Raw genomic sequence first — 20666 nt, 5'->3', positions numbered from 1 at the left:
ATAGTGGTGCATTTCAGGCAATGTTATTTCCCCAAATTGGCACACTCATATATGGTCAAATAGTAAATACAACCTACTTCTTTTTAAAATTAACACACCACTTTTTGAGATCTCTATTTTTGAAAGATGAACTATGTTAATTTTTCCCAAGTAAGGGAAGATGAGACCGGAGAAATGTCACTATTGTCTCAAGGGACAATCTCTGGTAACCCAATTAGCTGTCATCTTAGTATATTTTGTAACTAGCATATTCATTCAGAGGGCCAAATAATGACTCTCCCAGTGCAGGTGCTTCGAAGATGACAGGGTCCCTTCCCTGCTGCTGCTCCAGCTCAGAAAACAGAATGCTGCATCCTGAACACAGGGTGGGATGGACGGGAGAGTATTATTAACTCAGAAAAGATTCTAAGATTAGACACTTCACAAATTGTTGCATTGGTTTTGTAGTGTGCATTCTCATATGACCTTGAATATTAATACAGTTCACGCTGGACCAAAAAAGAGAGAGAGAGAGAGAGAGAGCGCACGTTGGAAGAACATATTAGCTATTACCAAAAACAAAGAAATTACAGTAGGTTATACAACTTACCATATGCAAATATTCTAATGACTCAAATAAAAGATCAGCAATATGTGCCATGTAAAGAACACAATGTGTCATGAGAAGATAAATAAACAAAACAAAAAAGACGGGAGTTAAAATGTTCAAAAGTGCCTAAGTGATTTATAAGGATATGTCTACACTACAAGAGTAGTTCGATTTAACTTAGGTCGAATTTGTGGATTCGACCTGATGAATTCGAATTTGTGTATCCACACTAAGGACACTAATTCGACTTTGTGAGTCCACACTAACGGGGCAAGCGTCGACATTGGAAGCGGTGCATTCTGGGCAGCTATCCCACAGTTCCCGCAGTCCCCGCTTCCCATTGGAATGCTGGGTAGAGCCCCCAATGCCTTCTGGGGGAAAAATGTGTCAAGGGTGGTTTTGGGTAACTGTCGTCATTCAACCGTCACTCCCGCCCTCTCTCCTTGAAAGCGCCGGCGGGAACTCTGTTCGCGCACTTTTCTGGTCAGTGACAGCGCGGACGCCACAGCACTGCGAGCATGGAGCCCGCTGCGATCATCGCTGCACTTATGACCGTTGTCAACTCCTCGCACCTTATCGAACACCTCTTCCACAGTCAGCTGCTGAGAAATCGGGCGGTGAGGACATGAAGTGTGAGAGTGGCACAGAACTCTCACAAAGCACGGGATCCCGCGCCGCGGAGATCATGGTGGCAATGGGTCACGTTCATGCTGTGGGACGGTGATTCTGGGCCCGGGAAACAAGCACGGACTGGTGGGACCGCATAGTGCTGCAGGTCTGGGATGAATCACAGTGGCTGCGAAACTTCAGGATGCGTAAGGGCACTTTCCTTGAACTGTGTGACTTGCTGGCCCCTGCCCTGAAGCGCCAGGACACCTGGATGCGAGCAGCCCTGAGTGTGCAGAAGCGAGTGGCCATAGCCCTCTGGAAACTTGCCACGCCAGACAGCTACCAGTCAGTAGCGAACCACTTTGGCGTGGGCAAATCTACTGTGGGGGTTGCTGTGATGCAAGTAGCCCACGCAATCGTTGACCTACTGCTCTCAAAGGTGGTGACCCTGGGAAACGTCCAGGTCGTCATAGATGGCTTCGCCGCGATGGGATTCCCAAACTGCGGTGGGGCTATAGATGGCACTAACATCCCTATCCTGGGACCGGCCCACCAGGCCAGCCAGTATATTAACCGAAAGGGCTACTTTTCAATGGTGCTGCAAGCACTGGTGGACCATAGGGGACGTTTTACCAACATCTACGTCGGGTGGCCGGGCAAGGTTCATGACGCGCGTGTGTTCAGGAACTCTGGTCTGTTTAGACACCTACAGGAAGGTAGTTTCTTCCCGGACCACAAAGTAAGTGTTGGGGATGTGGAGATGCCTACAGTGATCCTCGGGGACCCAGCCTACCCGCTAATGCCCTGGCTCATGAAGCCCTATACAGGCGCTCTGGACAGTGACAAGGAGCTCTTCAACTACCGGCTGAGCAAGTGCAGAATGGTGGTGGAGTGTGCTTTCAGACGTCTCAAGGGGAGATGGAGGAGCTTACTCACTCGCTCGGATCTCAGCGAAACCAATATCCCCATTGTTATTGCAGCTTGCTGTGTGCTCCACAATCTCTGTGAGAGCAAGGGGGAGACCTTTATGGCGGGATGGGAGGTTGAGGCAAATCGCATGGCTGCTGATTACGCTCAGCCAGACACCCGTGCGATTAGAAGAGCCCAGCGGGAAGCGCTGTGCATCCGGGAGGCTTTGAAAGCTAGGTTCCTCAGAGAGCAGGGTAACCTATGACTGTCCAGTCTCTTTACAGAGAAGCTGAACCTGCCCCTGTTTCAGTTACTATTGACTTTTTTCAGCGGTTACATACCCCGTTCACCAGGTTTCCCCCCTTCCAACAGACGTTTAAAAATAAAGTTATTGGAACATTTTTAATTAACAAAGTTTTCTTTACTAACGAATTCTCGTTCAAGGGTTCCAACAGGGATGCAGACTGTGGTGGGTACGGTGTGCAGTGATGTACAGACCGCTTCTACACTCGAGGACTGACAGGCTCCTGCTCCTACAGCGGTCTCTGGGGGGAGGACGGTTACCGGAGGGTGTGCAGGAAGGGGTGGGTTTGCAGGAAGGGGTGAGGGGTGTGTGGGAAGGGTGAGTAGGTGTGGGGGGATGATGGCTCTGGCTGGGGCTCAGGGCATCGGACAGGTTCATGGCTAGGGTGGAAGGGCATGGTAAGGGCAGCCTGCCTTGCCATTTGTGGATGCCAGGCGCTCGGACCATGGGGCAACATACACCTCCCAGACTGACCTGGGGCAGCAGACACCTCGCAGAGTGACCCGGGTGCCTAGTGACTGCACTCTGTGTGTGACCTGCTGTTGATCCTGCCCCCATGTCTGTACTCTGTTAATGATGGCTGTCCTATGCAATTAACAACCCCCTCCCCCCCCCTTTACACAAAGTCTTCTGCAAAGAAACATGACGGAAACAGTAATGAACAGCAAACTATTTTTAATACTCAACTACACAGTTGGGGGATGAAACTGGGATTTGGGATCGGGTGAGCCAGGAAGGCAAGCAATTCTCATACTTTAGGGAATGAGAGCTGTTTGGTACATGAGCGCTCTGCTGGGGTGGAGTGACAGTTTTCACGGCCCCTAGCGCCCCTCCTTCTTGTGATTTTGGGTGAGGGGGGACAGGACTTTGTGGCGGGGGAGGGCGGTTGCAGATACAGTTCAGGGGGGCTCTCTGCTCCTGCCTGCGGTCCTGCAGAACATCCACAAGGCGCCGGAGCGTGTCCGTTTGCTCCCTCATTAGTCCAAGCAGTGTTTGAGTCGCCTGCTGGTCTTCCTGCCGCCACCTGTCCTCCCGTTCGCTGTGTGAGCGCTGCTGCTGAGAGAGGGTCTCCCTCCACTGGCTCTGCTGGGCCGCCTCGGCTCTGGAGCAGGCCATCAGTTCAGCGAACATCTCGTCCCGAGTCTTTTTCTTTCGCCGCCTAATCTGCGCCAGCCTCTGTGAGGGGGATGCCGGGGCAGTTCGGGAAAGAGCCGCAGCTGTGTGATGGGAAAAAGGAAGTGATTTCCTTCCAAAGATATATGTTTGCGAACACTGAACACAGTCTACTCAGTTTCTGTGAACAAGACCATACAGGGCACCTAATCTCATGTGCTCTCAGGACAAGTTCGAATTTTCGGCATTCGCTTTCATTGCCTGGGGTCTTGCACTGGAGATCGGACAAGCGGGGCAGGACAGCAGAATCCGTGTAGCAGCCAGGCCTGGTAAGCCGTAAACTTTAGGCTGCTTAACAGTTAATGGATAGCAGTGCCCTCCTGCTGCAGGCAATCTGGAAAGCATAAAGTCTGACCCTGTTCCAGCCCCTCGCGGCTGTCCCCGGGAAAGATCCCTGTATGCTTTTCCTCTGCAGCCTACAACACGTGGCTGTTAAACGACGGTTTATGTTATGCAAAGGAAAAGTCAAGCATTCACAATAGTAACATTAAAGTAATTCCCCTAATTAGATGCAGCAGTCGCCGAGCGAGATCACCCTGAGGCGGGTCTCCAGAAGAAACAGAGAGCGAATGCTGCGTGAATCCCTGCACAGACCAGGGCCCTGTGCTGCCATGCTGATCAAGGCGATGCTCCCATTATACCTCAGGATGGCCTGGCGCGGAAGAGTGTGCTTCCACGGAGCACCCAACAAGGCACCTCTCCCCAGGAACCTCCTGCGGAGGCTTTTCGAGTACCTCTTGGAGAGCTTCGTAGAACTGTCCCAAGAGGATTTCTGTTCGATCCCTATATGCATTGACCTTCTTTTTATATAGTTTTTATTCCTGTTTTGTTAAAAAAAAATGTTTACATGTTTATAGCACTTACCGACTGATCCTTCCCCTGATTCAGAGTCCGGGTTAACGGCCGGGGAGGGTTGGTAGGGGATCTCTGTGAGGGTGATGAAGAGATCCTGGCTGTCGGGGAAAGCAGTATTGTAACCACTGTCGCCTGCCTCGTCCTCCACAAACCCTTCCTCATCTTCCCCATCGGCGAACATCGCCGAGAAACTGCCCCTCGACACTATCCCATCCTCAGAGTCCACGGTCACTGGTGGGGCAGTGGTGGCAGACCCACCGAGAATGGCATGCAGTGCCTCGTAGAAGCGGCATGTCTGGGGCTGGGCTCCGGAGCGTCCATTTGCCGCTTTGATTTTTTTGGTAGCCTTGTCTCAGGTCCTTGATTTTCATGCGGCACTGCGTTGCATCCCGGCTGTATCCTCTGAGTGCCATAGCTTTGGAGACCTTCTCGTAGGTCTTTGCATTCCGTTTTTTGGAGCGCAGCTCTGAAAGCACAGACTCATCGCCCCACACAGCGATCAGATCCAAGACTTCCCGGTCAGTCCATGCTGGGGCCCTCTTTCTACTCTGAGATTGCATGGAATCCTCTGCTGGAGAGCTCTGCATCGCTGCCAGTGCTGCTGAGCTCGCCACGACGTCCACACAGGAAATGAGATTCAAAATGGCCAGACAGGAAAAGGAATTCAAATTTTCCCAGTGCTTTTCCTGTATGGCTGATCAGAACATCTGAGCTCGGACTGCTGTCCAGAGCGTCAACAGAGTGGTGCAGTGTGGGATAGCTCCCGGAGCTAGTAAGTTCGATTTGCATCCACACCTAGCCTAATTCGACATAGCCATGTCGAATTTAGCGCTACTCCCCTCGTCGGGGTGGAGTACCGAATTCAAACTAAAGAGCCCTCTAGGTCGAATTAAATGGCTTCCTGGTGTGGACGGGTGCACGGTTAATTCGAATTAACGCTGCTAAATTCGAATTAAAGTCCTAGTGTAGACCAGGCCTAAGTGTGTGTCATGTTCAGACGTGACTTAGGCACTTAAGTCTCACTGACTTTCAATTAAACTTAGGGCTAGAGCCACAAAGGGTAGTTAGGCGTTGCATTGCTCAGAATGGCACAGTCTAACTCCTAGACACTCTTCCAACCAGAGGAATTCACAGCCCTGATGGAATTCATGCATCTGATGAAGTGGGTATTCACCCACGAAAGCTTATGCTCCAATACATCTGTTAGTCTATAAGGTGCCACAGGACTCTTTGTTGCTTTTTACAGATCCAGACTAACACGGCTATCCCTTTGATACTTCACAGCCCTGAGATATTCATGCTGGCTTCCCATGCATTGTATAGGGAGTGCTAATCACTTAAGAAATGTATTCACAGAAGCCAGCACATTTAGCAGGGATCCATCTAAGATAGCTAGTAAGAAATGCTGAGGAGAGAGGCAGGACCGAAGCCACACCCCTCAAAGGTAGTTAGGCACCTAACTTCAGGCCAGAGAGAGATGCCTATCTCTGTTCAGGATTCATAGTTGTGAACTTTCTTGTGAAGGTGGGTGTCTAAGCCACGTAAGTCCTTTCCCACTGAAAGAGCCACCCCAGTATAGCTGATGCCCCAGTAGTTACAGCAGTCATCTGGTATGTGAGGTGACCTATTTTCAAACCCGTACTCTGCCTGAAGTTGGAGCAGTGACTTGGACTCAGGTCTGCTATTTTTCAGAAGGTCTCCCTAGCCACCTTCTATGGGGTTTTCACAGGAAGGCCTGCACAATCTGTTCTGTTCAAGCTGTTCCAACTTGTATAAATAATTAAAGATTCATTGGGCAAGAGAGAAAAAAGTAAGAGATCGACTCTGTAATCCAGCAGTTGGGAAACTCACCTAGGATACAGAGGAGTCAGGTTTGAGTCACTGCTCCTAACCAGGTAGAGTGGAGATTCAAACTGGGTTTTCCACATCCCAAGTGAATGAATACTCTAACCACTGGTATAATGACACACACCCACTCACCCCTCAAAAGACTCATCCCTGGCTTTCTTTTGTGTGAACTAGGTTTGGTCTGAGCACACCTACCAGATCAGGCCCTGTAGGTGAGAAAGGCAAAGGAACCCCCAATTTCAGAATCCTATTGGTGCCAAGGCACTAAGCAGTACAGCAGAATCAAGACTTAGCCCTGGTCTACACTAAGGTCGGGGGTCGAACTAGGGTACGCGAATTCAGCTACGTGAATAACGTAGCTGAATTCGAACTACCCTAGTTCGACTTACTTACCCGTCCAGACGCCGCGGAAGCGAACTCCGCGGCTCCAAGGTCGACTCCGGCAACTCCTCCTACCGCGGTGGAGTACCGGAGTTCAAACTAGCGCTTCCGGGGTTCGAACTATCGTGTCTAGATCAGACGCGATAGTTCGAACTACGAGCAGTCGAACTCGCCGCGTCGACCCAGACGGTAAGTGTAAACGTGGCCTTAGATGGTTTTAGGCATGTTCATTGGTGGAAGCTTAAGCATCTAGGCCCAAATCCTCAACGCTAACGCCCATTGATTTCAATGGGAATTAGGTGCGTAGATACCTTTGATGATGGAGAAAAAAACACTCTTTCCTCTGATACCAGCTACACCAGGGATCTGCAACATTTGGCATGTGGCCCGCCAGGGTAAGCACCAGTGGCCAGCATATCCCTCATCCCGCGCCGCTTCCTGCTGCCCCCATTGGCCTGGAGTGGCGAATCGCGGCCAGTGGGAGCTGCGATCAGCCAAACCTGCAGACACGGCAGGTAAACAAACCAGCTCAGTCCACCAGGGTGCTTACCTTGGTGGGCCGCGTGCCAAAGGTTGCCGATCCCTGAGCTACACAATATACCATGAGCTCTCTTCTCTACTTTCTCTCTTCCCCCCTTACAACCCTCTAACACTCTTTCTGAATTTTTTCTACCACTGAAGTCAATCTCAGCTCCTTCTTCTCCCTCAACATTTTTCTTTTCTCACTTTCACAATGATAATATGCTCAGATTTCCACCATTCTCAAATAAGTCTTAACCCCACCACTTTTCCAACAACGGACCACTCTCCATTATCCTCATCACCTTTAAACTCATTGAATGCACTGCTTGCAATGGCTACCTGAAGTTCTTCCCCTTTTATTCCTTCCTGGCTCACCTCTAGTTGGCTTCCACATTCCTCACTTAACAGAAACTCACAATAAGATCCCCTACAACCTCTTTGTATTCAGATCTCAGGACTACAACTTCAAACTCATTCTTCTTGACTTACCTGCTGCTTTTTGACACTACTGATCTTGTCAACTCCTTCTAGGCTTTCATCCCACCTCTCTGTTTATTTTCCTTCTGGATCACTTTCAGTGTGTCCTCCTTTTTGCATACTCTATGGAGGTCTCACAGAACTCTGTCCTTCGTCTGATTCTCTTCTCCCTTTACACTCTTTCTGTGGGCAACCTCATCTACACACATGCCTTCAATCATTATCTTTATGCCAATAACTCACAAATCTACCTTTTAAAAGATGTTCTTTATCCAATCTTGTCTCATGGCTTGTCTCTGACATCTCCTAGATGCTTCACTGTCAACATAAACTTAACACAGTCAAAACAGAAGTTTTGATCTTTCCTCCCAATTACCTACATTGAGTTCAAGATTCTTCTCTTCAACTTCGACACTCTTAGGCTACACTAACACACTGCAAGGGGGCAGGAGGAGGAGGAGGAACCTGCACAGAGCAACAGAGATCTAAATAGCCAAGGATATAGCCATAAATGTTTTAAGTACAGTTTGCATACAATCATAATTTGCATAAATTCATACTTTACTGTATAGACTGAGTGCACACTGGATTGCCAGAGGATTTTATGTTTGTTGTAACATATGATAACTACTTCACTAACAGTGAAAAATGAATGACATAAAAAAGTCTCCTGTATATACTGTATCCAGTGCACTTACAACTGATGATTTATAAAATACATTGGAGAGCAAATGAGGGATGAACTCAATTTCTGAAACTGCCATCTACTTACAAAACAGCTTTATGTTTTAGTCATATTAGCAAGTTATTTCTCTGAGCAGTAGTCATAGGGAAGGAGGACAAAACCCACTGTATTACTGCACCGCTTATTAATACTGCAGTAGTATTCAGAAAACACATTGTGTGACGGGGACACATGATTTTGAGAAAAGTTCATAAGTGTGATTGGTCTATGAATAATTCTTGAGGGCCATCACATTTTTCTGAAAGGATCTTAGTGCAGGATTTCACAGAAAACCAATAAATTCATCCCATTAAAGTCTATGTACTAAGGCTCTGATCTAAATCCTGCTGACATCAATGGAGTCTTTCTGTTCTCTTCAGTGGGGTTTGAATGGGGCCCCAAGCTGCAGGAGATTTCAGAAGTAGGTCTGAGGTTTAATTATCATCTTGTCTGCTGTTATCATAACAATCTTACAGTAAGGCAAGATACTTATAAAAATATATTAGTTTATAATAGTTGCTCAATGCCTCACAGGCTTGATCACAGTCACCCAATCCTAGTTGCAATATGTATTAATTATAGAAGGTTAGAAATTGTCTTAAGCATTTTCAGGACTGTGGTCCCTATGAAGTCAGTTTCTCATAGAAGGTGAATAATAGTTGGACTTGGCCCAAGGACTACACACAATAAGAATTTCTACACCAGAACAAACTAATGAACAATCCAGTCATACCTCTTGCCTGTGATAGTGGTGAATACTAGATGTTTGAGAGGAACTTCTAAAACTCCCCAAATGCATCTGTAACAGTGATTGGTACTCCTTAATTCACACAGCACTTCCTGTGTCAGCAAAAGACCCTCATGACATATACTGTGATACTTTTAGGGTACGTCTACACTTACCTGCCGGTTCGACGCGGAGAGTTTGACTTTTTGGAGTTTGAACTATCGTGTCTGATCTAGACGCGATAGTTCGAACTCCGGAAGCGCCGCGGTCGACTCCGGTACTCCACCTCGGCAGAAGGAGTTGGCGGAGTCGACGGGGGAGCCGCGGAGTTCGACCCCGCCGCGTGTGGACGGGTGAGTTGTTCGAATTAGGGTACTTCGAATTCAGCTACGCTATTCACGTAGCTGAATTTGCGTACCCTAATTCGAACCCCCTTCTTAGTGTAGACCAGGCCTTAGATGAGGACAACAACCTCTGTGCCCATGATCTTGCATTCAGGTAAGTATCTACATCCTTCTCTATCTTCCTAAAGAACTCATCAAGCTTTTACCTTCTCAAAGTCTCCTAGACTGTAACTACGCCCCCAACCCCCAGCTAGTAAGTTAGATACCCATTTTATGTGGTCTTAAAGAAAATAACATTTTACTGGTGAATACCACACATAGAGAACAAATAATAAAATAAAAAGATAGGCAAAACCAAATGCATCAACAGATTAGATAGAAAGTAGCACCTATATTCTTGAAATCTGGTTTACTAGAAAAAGCCCTTATGTATGTCTCATTAGATATAATTGCTATTAGATAATATTTCTTTAAGTATTCATTTCCAATGGCTTCTTTCAAATGCATCCTTCCCCCAAACAATGTGTTCCTGATATTTCTTTTGAGGATCTTATACATTTTAGTCAGAATAAACAACAAAACAGTATTTTGTTGTTTTTAATGATGCAGAAAACAGTATATTTGAGAAAAAAGAACAGGAGTACTTGTGGCACCTTAAAGACTAACAAATTTATTTTAGCATGAGCTTTCGTGAGCTACAGCTCACTTCTTCGGATGCATAGAATGGAACACACAGACAGGAGATATTTATACATACAGAGAACATGAAAAGGTGGAAGTATGCATACTAACAGGAAAAGTCTAATCAATTGAGATGAGCTATCATCAGCAGGAGGAAAAAAAACTTTTTGAAGTGATAATTAAGATGGCCCATAGAAGGTGTGAGGAGAACTTAACATAGGGAAATAGATTCAATTAGTGTAATGACCCAACCATTCCCAGTCTCTGTTTAGGCCAGTTTTAATTGTATCTAATTTGCATATTAATTCGAGTTCAGCAGTTTCTCTTTGGAGTCTGTTTTTGAAGTTTTTTTGTTGCAAAATTGCCACCTTCAAGTCTGTCACTGAGTGGTTAGAGAGGTTGAAGTGTTCTCCCACTGGTTTTTGAATGTTATGATTCCTGATGTCAGATTTGTGTCCATTTATTCTTTTGCATAGAGACTGTCCGGTTTGGCCAATGTACATGGCAGAGGGGCATTGCTGGCACATGATGGCATATATCACGTTGGTAGATGTGCAGGTGTACGAGCCCCTGTTGGCGTGTCTGATGTGATTAGGTCCTATGATGGTGTCACTTGAATGGATATGTGGACAGAGCTGGCATCGGGCTTTGTTGCAAGGATAGGTTCCTGGGTTAGTGTTTATGTATATTTGAGGCATGTCTTAAGATATCACCTGGGCAAGTCACAGCTGACAATGCTTGATGGTAAGACATAGTCAGTAAGAGGATCATAAGTAAATTAGGTGGGATTTACACACACACGCACATGCACACACACTTTTAAAACTGGACCAGCTAGACATACATATCACAACCTCATAAAATACCATCCCATGGTGAGAAATTTCTTCTCAATCCAATTGCTGATCAGTATATTTAATGAAGTATGAGGATTGATTTTATATACGTATCAATATCTATATCTAGATAGATAAAGAATAATTTAAGCTTTTGAGCCTGCAGCTTGTTGTGTCTGGGAAGACCTCCACGATTGGATGAAGTCCCATTGACTGCAATTGGCTTCCCTGTGAGCTCAGGGGTTGGCAAGCTGAAGGAATGGCGTAAGAGCCATAGCACTTTAAATCATATAATTTAAAAAAAAAATGTATATATACCCAGTTGGCCTCTGCCTAAATCCCATTAAGAAGGGAAGTGGCTTAGTGGGATTTTTTGGAAATGGCCAGTACAATAATTGAACCAATTCCTGCATTATAAAAAAATATATATATGAATACCTCATGCATATGCAGTGTTAGTTGTAGTTTAAAGGCATTTTGCCTGCAGCTCTTAACTAAAATCATAAAAAGTTGCCATTGTACTGTAGTCATAGCACTTTTCAGCTCTTCCATTATATTTAAAGAGCAGAATCTCCATTTTTGGAAGCTGGAGGGGTTTTGTTTTGTTTTGTTTTGGATTGCTTTTTGTGTGTTTGTTTGTTTGTTTTAGTGTTTCAGTGCCCAGAGGCTATCTCAATGAAAATTTATGGCTCTTTAAAAGATACAGTAAAAAGCAAACAAAGCTAATCCAATGATTAAAGAGAACATGTTCTAACGGCAGATTAAAGATGTTACCTTGTGCAGTTTAGATAAAAGGCACATGGGGAGGATTTTGATAGATGCATAGAAGATCTAGAAAATGTCAGCCTGGGTTACTTTTCAACATAGTAGGGAATATTGAACATGTGGTGCTAAATGGAAGTTAAAAAGAAACAAAAATGTATCAGCAGACATATAGCAGCCCTTCCTCACAGAGAAGGAAATAAATAGTTTAAATGACCTGTGTATGGTTTTGAGTAGTATTTTTTTGTTTGGGTTGTGTTGGGTTGGTTTTTTTTTGTTTTGGGGGGTTTTTTTGGTTGATTTATTATTGTGAGGTGAATTCCAGAAGGAACACTGAAAAATCCTGCTCAATGTTCTTCAGAGGAAATGACTTACTAAATAGAATTGTATTATACCATGATGTCTGGCACATGGCTCAGCTTTGAACGAACTGTAATTGTAAGGCAAGGTGGCGTCGTCTTGTGCACTGTACTTCTGATGAAACCGCTATTGCACATTTTAGAAACAGGATAGGAATAGGCCTTCAGTAACTGTAGCAATAATTTCTTGTACATAGGAACAGAATCAGACCCAAGTCCTTGAGTATCTAAAAGAACATGAAGGAAAATCCAAGGTTAATTAATTGCACTGCTCAAAATAAGATAAAATTAGGCAAAACTGACACTGACTTCAGTAAGGGCCAGCATTGGTCTTCACCATTACGCACGCCTTGTTAACTAGTATGTATTATATTTTGGGGGGAACTATTCTGACCTGTGTCCTTTTTTCCCCTCCTACCTCCTCCATCCCATTCTACATCTCAGAAAAGCCAAATCAACTAACATCAAATAAATATTAAGCACAGTACAAACCCAAGAGGCCAAATGCTGCAGCATTTCAGCAGCCTAAATATATTTTCTTTGGGTTCACTTGCTTTCTTAAAATACTTATGCTTCAGCTGATCTACTTTCTCCTAATTTTTTATTTTTTCAGAAATGTCAATGGCCTGTGTCTTCCCAGTCAACAAATACCTCTCAAAGATGTATACTGTATACCACTGTAGGCTTTGATATGGTTTGCTTAAACACCAGAGCAAATAATTGAAACTAGTTCCCTTGAAATCAGCTTAGATTTCAGCAGGCATGAAAAAAGAACAGATTTGTAGCTGAATGCTTTCCAAGCAATCTGTTTAGTTCTGCATGTGCTTCAACTCAATTTCATGGTAATTTCATAAGGAGGCTGTATTTTAATCCAGTGCGCTGCAGAGCTAGAAGCTTTTCCCCTCTTTTTTAAGTAATACAGCTGGAACATTTTTATGCCATGTTGGTTGATATTATGAATTATTGTTGCAGCACATTTTCAATTTGTCTGTATTTTAAATTATCTCCCAATAGCTTCCAAATTATTTTTCCCTCTGAATACCTAGCAGTTATGTTTGTATATGTATTTCATTCACGTTTTTTTTCCCCTTCATCTTGTCTTTTTTATTGCCAAAAGCTAATATGCCAAGCACATTCACTTAGCCTAATGAAAGACAACTAATGCAAGGTAGCAGCTGACTGACCTTTGACTTGTATGCAATGGTGTTAAGATCAAAACCTAGGAAAAATTGTTTCTGTATAATTAGATGTTAGCAGATAAAAGCAAACTTGCTTGAAATGCAGGTTACAGTGGCAAGTTTCACAGGCAAATTCTAGTACAGTTCCTCTCAATTTGTTTTACTCTCTCTCTCTCTCTGCATCCCTCTGTTGCTCATGTGTTACAAGAAATACTTTTAATTTGTCTTCAGCTTGGGAAGCAGAGACTATAAACGGGGAATTATACATTTCCAGTCTCAGCGTGTTCAGAATAATCATTTATAGAGTGAAAAGAAAGACGTGGTTTACAGACAAAAAAGAGGAATTTGTATATTAAAGAGTTCTTTTACAGCTGTTAAGTATGAAAATCTTGCATTCCAGATTACATGAACATGTGCATTACTTTTGGAAAGTATTTAGCAAATAATCTAACAAATTCAAGCACCAATGTATACACTTGTAATTTTTTTTCAGTATACTGGACGCTAATGGTGTTCAGTTCTGTGTCTCCTTTTCATCAGACATGGAAGGTGTGGAATCTTTGCTTTCCCAGTGTATCTGGCTGTGATCTAGGTCTGGATGGGAACTATTTGTCTGAAGTTCAATCTAGACTACATGGAGGTAACATCTGCCTCTCATTTCACTTATTTTTTGTTTATGGATTTGTAACGCCGAGTCATCAGCAGGCAGGATCAAACCTGGGACTTCTAGAGCTTAGTGTATGAGCCTCTACTTCATGAGCTAAAAGCCACATGGCCCTTACCTAAAGCTATAGCAGACTCATTAATCTATAAGTGGTCTCGCTAAAGGGGACAGAGCACCACACTCAGGAGGAGTGTGATGTATTATTGTACCCTCAGGTTCCTGAGCTTTTATACAATGAATGGGGAGATATAGGCACCTTAGACTGCAAGTCACAAAAGGAAACATTCTAAATGGGGAGCTGCCTAAGCTAGCCAGTGGGAGATGCCAAAAAGAGGGGCATGTGTTAAGCCCCCCCCCGCTCAGAGGTAAGTGCCAAAGTTCAGGCTGCCGAGAGGCACTTACCTTAATATAAGCTAAGAGTGTGTGTGGCGGAGATGGGGGCACTTCCCTCATAACTTTTATCCCAGTGATTAGGGCAGTGAGCTGGAATGTGTGACACTCTGATTTACATGCTCCCCTGCAGGTAAGGGGGAGAAGGGATTTGAATAGAGATTTGCCATCTCTCATGTGAGTGCTTTAACTATTTGTTTATGATGATAGTTCTCAACTGGGTCTGCAGCCCCCTGTTGGGCTGCAAGCAGGTTTAAGGGGGTCCTCCAGAATAAATCAGAGAGTATACAAGAAATAAAAGCCATTTCACCTTGTGCTATTTGGACACACTGCTTTAAAAAGAAGAGAGAGAAAGAGAGTGTTAATTTTCCTGCATGATATGCTCAAACCTATTGGCTTCAATAGGTTTCAATATATAAGCATGTATGGAAACTAACATGTTCACATTCTCAGTTTATGTAGCACATTCTCTATTTATGTAAGATGGACCGTGGAATTTTTATAGCATGTTGGGGGGCCTCAGGAAAAAAAAAGGTGGAGAACCCCGGTCTGTGGGATATTTTGATGCGGAGAGTAGTGGTCCCTCAATCTCACCGAGGAACCAGTTGAGAATTTAGAGTACAAGAGAGGGATCCTGAAAGATACTGTTTTGGAGGCACAGAGAGGCCAGGCTACTTAAAAAACTGGTCCTCATGAAAGATCACTGTACAATGAAGAGTAAGCTAATCCGCAGTGGGGGCTCAATATTTAAGCAGAATTTGAGATATAGCTTAGTTTGGCACACTAAGGAATAATTAACTGCGTGTACTCTTTTACTGTTGTCTGTTCAATAAAGTTGTGTCTTTGGTCTCTTAAAAATCATGTCTCTTTATATTCATTTTCAATATTCCATTAATTATTGTATCATGTATGAACCCTGAGTCCAGTCTATAGATATTATAGAACAGATTGATACAGTAGATCTATATACTTTTCATTTAATTTATTGTGTAACATATACACCACTTAACTATACAATTGTCTATTTAACATTAATCTATGTTATTCTGGTACAACTTTTTTTTTAAAAAGAAATCTCTAGGAGACTGTTGTGATTTGTTTTCTGTTTCAGCCCTATTTGGTTTGCTGAATTCATACAGTGATCATTCAGAGAATACTAAGAAACTGATAAATGGTTTGGCATCCAACCATTTTTCAATAGCTTATAAAAAGTATTTTTGTGGTTAAACAGCTAATCTTGGTATTACAGTGCTATTTAGATTTATACAATTTTGTGAAAATATATTTTTGAAGAAGGATTGAACTTATAATGAAGAGAATTAGTGAACTAGGCAGTGGTTCACTAATTCTCATGAGTGGTGCTCTGGAAACCAAGAGTGAAGCCTGATAAAAAAATGTTTGTTTGAATTTTTGTGGGGAAGTTTAAATCTGGTTTCTAAAGTTCTTGTTGTGAAGATAAGCAAAAGAGAACTGAAATATACAGCCATTATATTTGAGCACCAGGCCAGTTGTATTCCTACCACCAACAAAGAGCACATTAAAATCAATGTTTTTTTATGGACCAGGTCTTGTCACACAAACAAGCTTGGCTGATAAATAATATACCTTTTGTAAGGTCTGATAAAAGGAAATACCTTTTCACAAAGTGCATAATTAAACTGTAGAACTGGTTGCCACAGAAAGTCATTGAGTCCAAGAACTTAATAAGATTAAAAAAGGAATTGGATATTTATATGGAGATGAGAAAATACCCAGAGTTATCATAATGAATGACAACAAATTTTGGAAGGGATATTAAACCATCTGCTTCAGGGTTTAAGCCAGTCTCTAACTATCAGAGATCAGGAGGTGACCTATGTGAGACAGATTACCCCATGTCTTTCTATTGTATTATCTGGTGCTGGCCACTGCCAGAAATAAGATATTGGGCTAGGTGGGCCTTGGGTCTGATCCAGAATGTCCATTCCTATGTTTGACTTAACATAAGAACATATAAGAACATAAGAATGGCCGTACCGGATCAGACCAAAGGTCCATCCAGCCCAGTATCTGTCTACCGACAGTGGCTAATGCCAGGTGCCCCAGAGGGAGTGAACCTAACAGGCAATGATCAAGTGATCTCTCTCCTGCCATCCATCTCCATCCTCTGCCGAACAGAGGCTAGGGACACCATTCTTTACCCATCCTGGCTAATAGCCATTTATGGACTTAGCCACCATGAATTTATCCAGTTCCCTTTTAAACATTGTTATAGTCCTATAGTCCTTAATACTGCATGACAGCAAGATTAAAAATACATATCAATAAACACATTAAGTGGATTAACAACTGTCTGACCGATATCAAAAAGTAGTTGTCAATGTGAAATTATTATCAAATAGGGATGTTTCTAGTAGGGTTCATCAGGGACCAGTTCTAGGCCTGACTGTTCAATATTTTTATCAATGGCCTGAAAATAAATGCAAAGTGACTGCTAATAAAATTTGCAGATGACATAAAGATTGGAGGTACAATAAATAATGATGACTTCAGGACAGTCATACAGAGCAATCTGAATCACTTGGCAAACTGGGTCCCATCAAACCAAATGTGTTTTAATATAGCCAAATGCAGTGTCATATATCAAGAAACAAAAATGTCTGCTATACCTACAGAATGGGAGACTACATTCTGGAAAGCAATGACACTGAAAAGGATTTAGGGGTCATACTGGACCAGTAACTCAATGTGAGCTTCCACCGAGATGATGTGAGAAAAAGGGCAAATACAATCTTTGAATGCATGAACAGGAAGTAGCAATAGGGAGGTCATTTTACTTCTGTAAATAGCATTGGTGAGATGAATCCTGGAATTTTGCATATAGTACTCGTGTAAACATTTTTACAAGCATTTTGAAAAATTGAAGGAGATACGAAGAAGAGCCACAAAAATTATTTTAGGGCCAGAAAAAGTGTCTTACAGACAAAAGATTTAAGATGTTTTGCTTATTTAGAGAAGATCAAGAGGTGATTTGATTACAGTGTACCTGTATCTTCCCTGAGGAAATTATTTCATATTTTCTGAGGTTACTTCATGCAGTTTTACATATAAAATAATGTTAGGAGGTTTAGTTTCCTAGAGTTACCTTTATAAATTATTTGAATCACTATCTAAGTAAGGGGAGAACATCTAAAAAAATAATCTCCTGGATTGTATTTTGCACATATAGAGGAGAATTCCATCTCCACGTGGTTATCTAGATAACATAATTGTATTCTCAGACAGGGTATTCAAGTTTTAAGGTTATTATGGAAAGAGAGATTTGATGTACATCCTTCAGATCCTACTTCTGCAGAATGGTTATTCAGAATATGTGGAGGGGGAAAGTGCTCAATGGTATGTAGACTGCATAAATGTGGTTTATTTTGTTTTCATAATGATTGAGAAGATCTGAGCTGCAAAATGTGATACATTAGCAAATTTGGAAATGCCAAGAATTCAAAGTCATTTATAAAGAGATTGATAGATTGTGTTCATCTCCTAATAGGATGAACAAAGGGAAGAAAAAGATATTTGGGACTAGCAATAATTGCCATTCTTGATCTGCCCTGTGTATAAAAAGGGGGCAGGGATGAGGTGAGGATGGCTCATGGAGTTAGTTAATTGTAGAAGTCAACACAAGTTCCTTCCCTTAAGTAGGGAGATTCTGGAGTTTCCTGCATAGCTGTAAGCTCCATGAGGCACAATTTTCCTGGTGTTGCTACTGTAGACATACAGTTCTGTATCACAACCACAAATGAGTCCTAGTGAAAGTACATTCCTGTCTCCTGTCACTTCATTTAATAGGGCTGTGCTAATTTCTAAACTGTGTCACTTAAGCCTAAAGACACCAAGTAGAACAACTAAAATATTTCCCCATGCATCACTCAGATGGCTATTGAATGAAAAATCAGCTTCATGGCAGATGAGCGCCCTGGAGGTTGTTCAGTTTGTCACAACACATAAAGGCTTTTTAACACAACTGCATTAGCTCTCACCCAGGAAAAGCTAAAGATGGATTTAATATTTCATATGGATATGAAGCGTAATGCTTTTTGTAGATTATCTCAACAAAAAGATCTGCCTCCGATGGTCCCACATGACAACATTTGAACCTTTAAACTTGCCAGAGTTTAAAATGTGCATATGAATATTATGGCTTTGCAAAAGTTCCAGCAAACATCATTGAAAAGTTATAAACAATAGTAGAAGAAACAAAACCAAATATAGCTCAAATATATATAATAACAAACATGACAACACATTAGCTGATGATGATACACAAAGTCTGTCAATAGCACTGGAGAAAGCTATAGCTGAAGAATACAGTCTGTTCCCCACCTTACTCTTTTCTGTAAAGGGAATTGTTCTCCAGGGGCATCTACTGAAAGCATGTACCAAAGAAATGAGGTTAGTTTTATTAATTTACTTTCTTCACAACTGAATAGCCATAGCTTTATTCTCTTGTTCCCCTTGGCACTACTTTGTTCCTTTCTTTAATAACAGTAAATGTGAAAAATCAGGATTTGTTCTATTCAGCTTCATTTCACTTTGAGCGCTGTAGGGAGATGAGATTTGAAAATGTTCACTGTAATGTATAGGATATCTGGTGGATTCACTTTACTGATGATGCAGTATCATTGCAGATGGCTCACTTTGGGATGTACAGCTTTATTAGAGCATTAAGTCTTGAACTCCTGACTCCTTTTGAGTGGCACCCAGCAATTTCTAAGGAAGAATTGCTGAGATCTGTAAGTGGTGTTTCTCTTTGAATAGTTCCGTTGTTAGTGCAAACAAAGCCTTCCAGCAGATCCAAACTAAGCTGGAGAATCAAAATGTGAAATATGGGTCCTTCTTCTCCTCTGACTTATATCATGCATACTTAGTTGCAACTGCACAAACTGGGTGCAAAATGGACAATTATGATATGAAAGCAGTTTACACATGCATTGTGCTAACTTTGCACAGCTGTACATGACTGCATAAAGAGAAGGCAGTGGAGAATCAGGCTCAGGGGGCAGATCCCTGGCCAGAGCTGTAGACATTGGGTATTGCCAGACAGGGGAAATACTAGGATGGAATAGAACTGGCATAGCTGGCTTTATGCCACCCATTTGCCCCACCTCCAGAGGGCAGCAAATGGAAGAGCACAAGTCACTTTGATCCTCAGCCAATTAGGTGGTCCCTGTGGGACCAGTGTAGCTGAACTAATTCAGAGCAACCTCTGTGCTCCTCTAAATTACACTGGAGGCCATTTTAGCTCCTGGCTGGAACAGGATCAGGGGCCCAGAAAGGTGATTTCAAGCCACCATTCTGCCTGCTCTCCAGAAATGTGTAAATTTAGCACATGCAAGGCTGTTGTGGTATCCAAGTTATCTTGCTAATTAGCTGCCACCTTAAAGCACATTTTTGCATTAGGGCCAGGGAGCCATGCTGCCCTTAGGTGAGCTCCAGATGGAATTCAGCCTCAGGTAAGCTGAATTCCTTCCTGAACAATCTGGATTGTTGGGTAGCGTGCCTGCTGCTACATCCTTTCAGCATGTTCAGCATTCACACACACTGCTGGCATATACACGAGAGTGAGAGCATGGCTGTGCCTCTTCTGTTGTCCAATATGTAGTTTCTCATGTACTCCTGGACATACATGGTGGGAGAATTCCCTGTTTTCTGGATAGTACAAGGACTGTGGTTGTGCCCCACTTCAGTGCAGGGCTGCGAAGGGGGAAGAGAGTAATAGCCTAATTTGTATGTACCTCTAGATCAGCCAAGCACAATGTGGCCTAAGTATGGCTCTTGATACCAGAAACAGTTTAAATGCTGTTACTGATACAATAAACTTACAATAAATTTCAAAATAGAGATTTTTTAAAACCTGTAAACTGTAAAAACAAGTAGAAAATGTTGGGCATTTCTGAATATGGAATATCAAAGAGAAGAGGATAGATAGTATGATTACAGCTGCTGTCAGTAGCTATGAATTATAGGTAATATAATTTATTATCAATCCCATTATTACCTGTAGGGGTAGTATATTTTTCAGCAGGCCCCCTCCTCTAGAAACCTGCTGAGGTACTAATTTATATTACTATTGCTGCACAGAGTAATTGTGAGTACCTATCAATTGATACATGGCTGTGGCTAGAAATCCTATGAGGTTGGCACAGAAAACAGACTGGGATTTTGTGACTGTCACTGGCTACATTGCTGATCTCAAGTGTTTATGGTGAACGAGCCATACCATTAGATGCAAGTTTAACAATGTTTTGAATTTAATCCATGAACTCTATGGGGACTTCACTATTGTTTTTAACTAGAA

This window comes from Mauremys mutica, chromosome 1 (assembly GCF_020497125.1).
Source record: "Mauremys mutica isolate MM-2020 ecotype Southern chromosome 1, ASM2049712v1, whole genome shotgun sequence".
NCBI lineage: Eukaryota > Metazoa > Chordata > Testudines > Geoemydidae > Mauremys > Mauremys mutica.
This window is presented reverse-complemented; position numbering follows the sequence as displayed.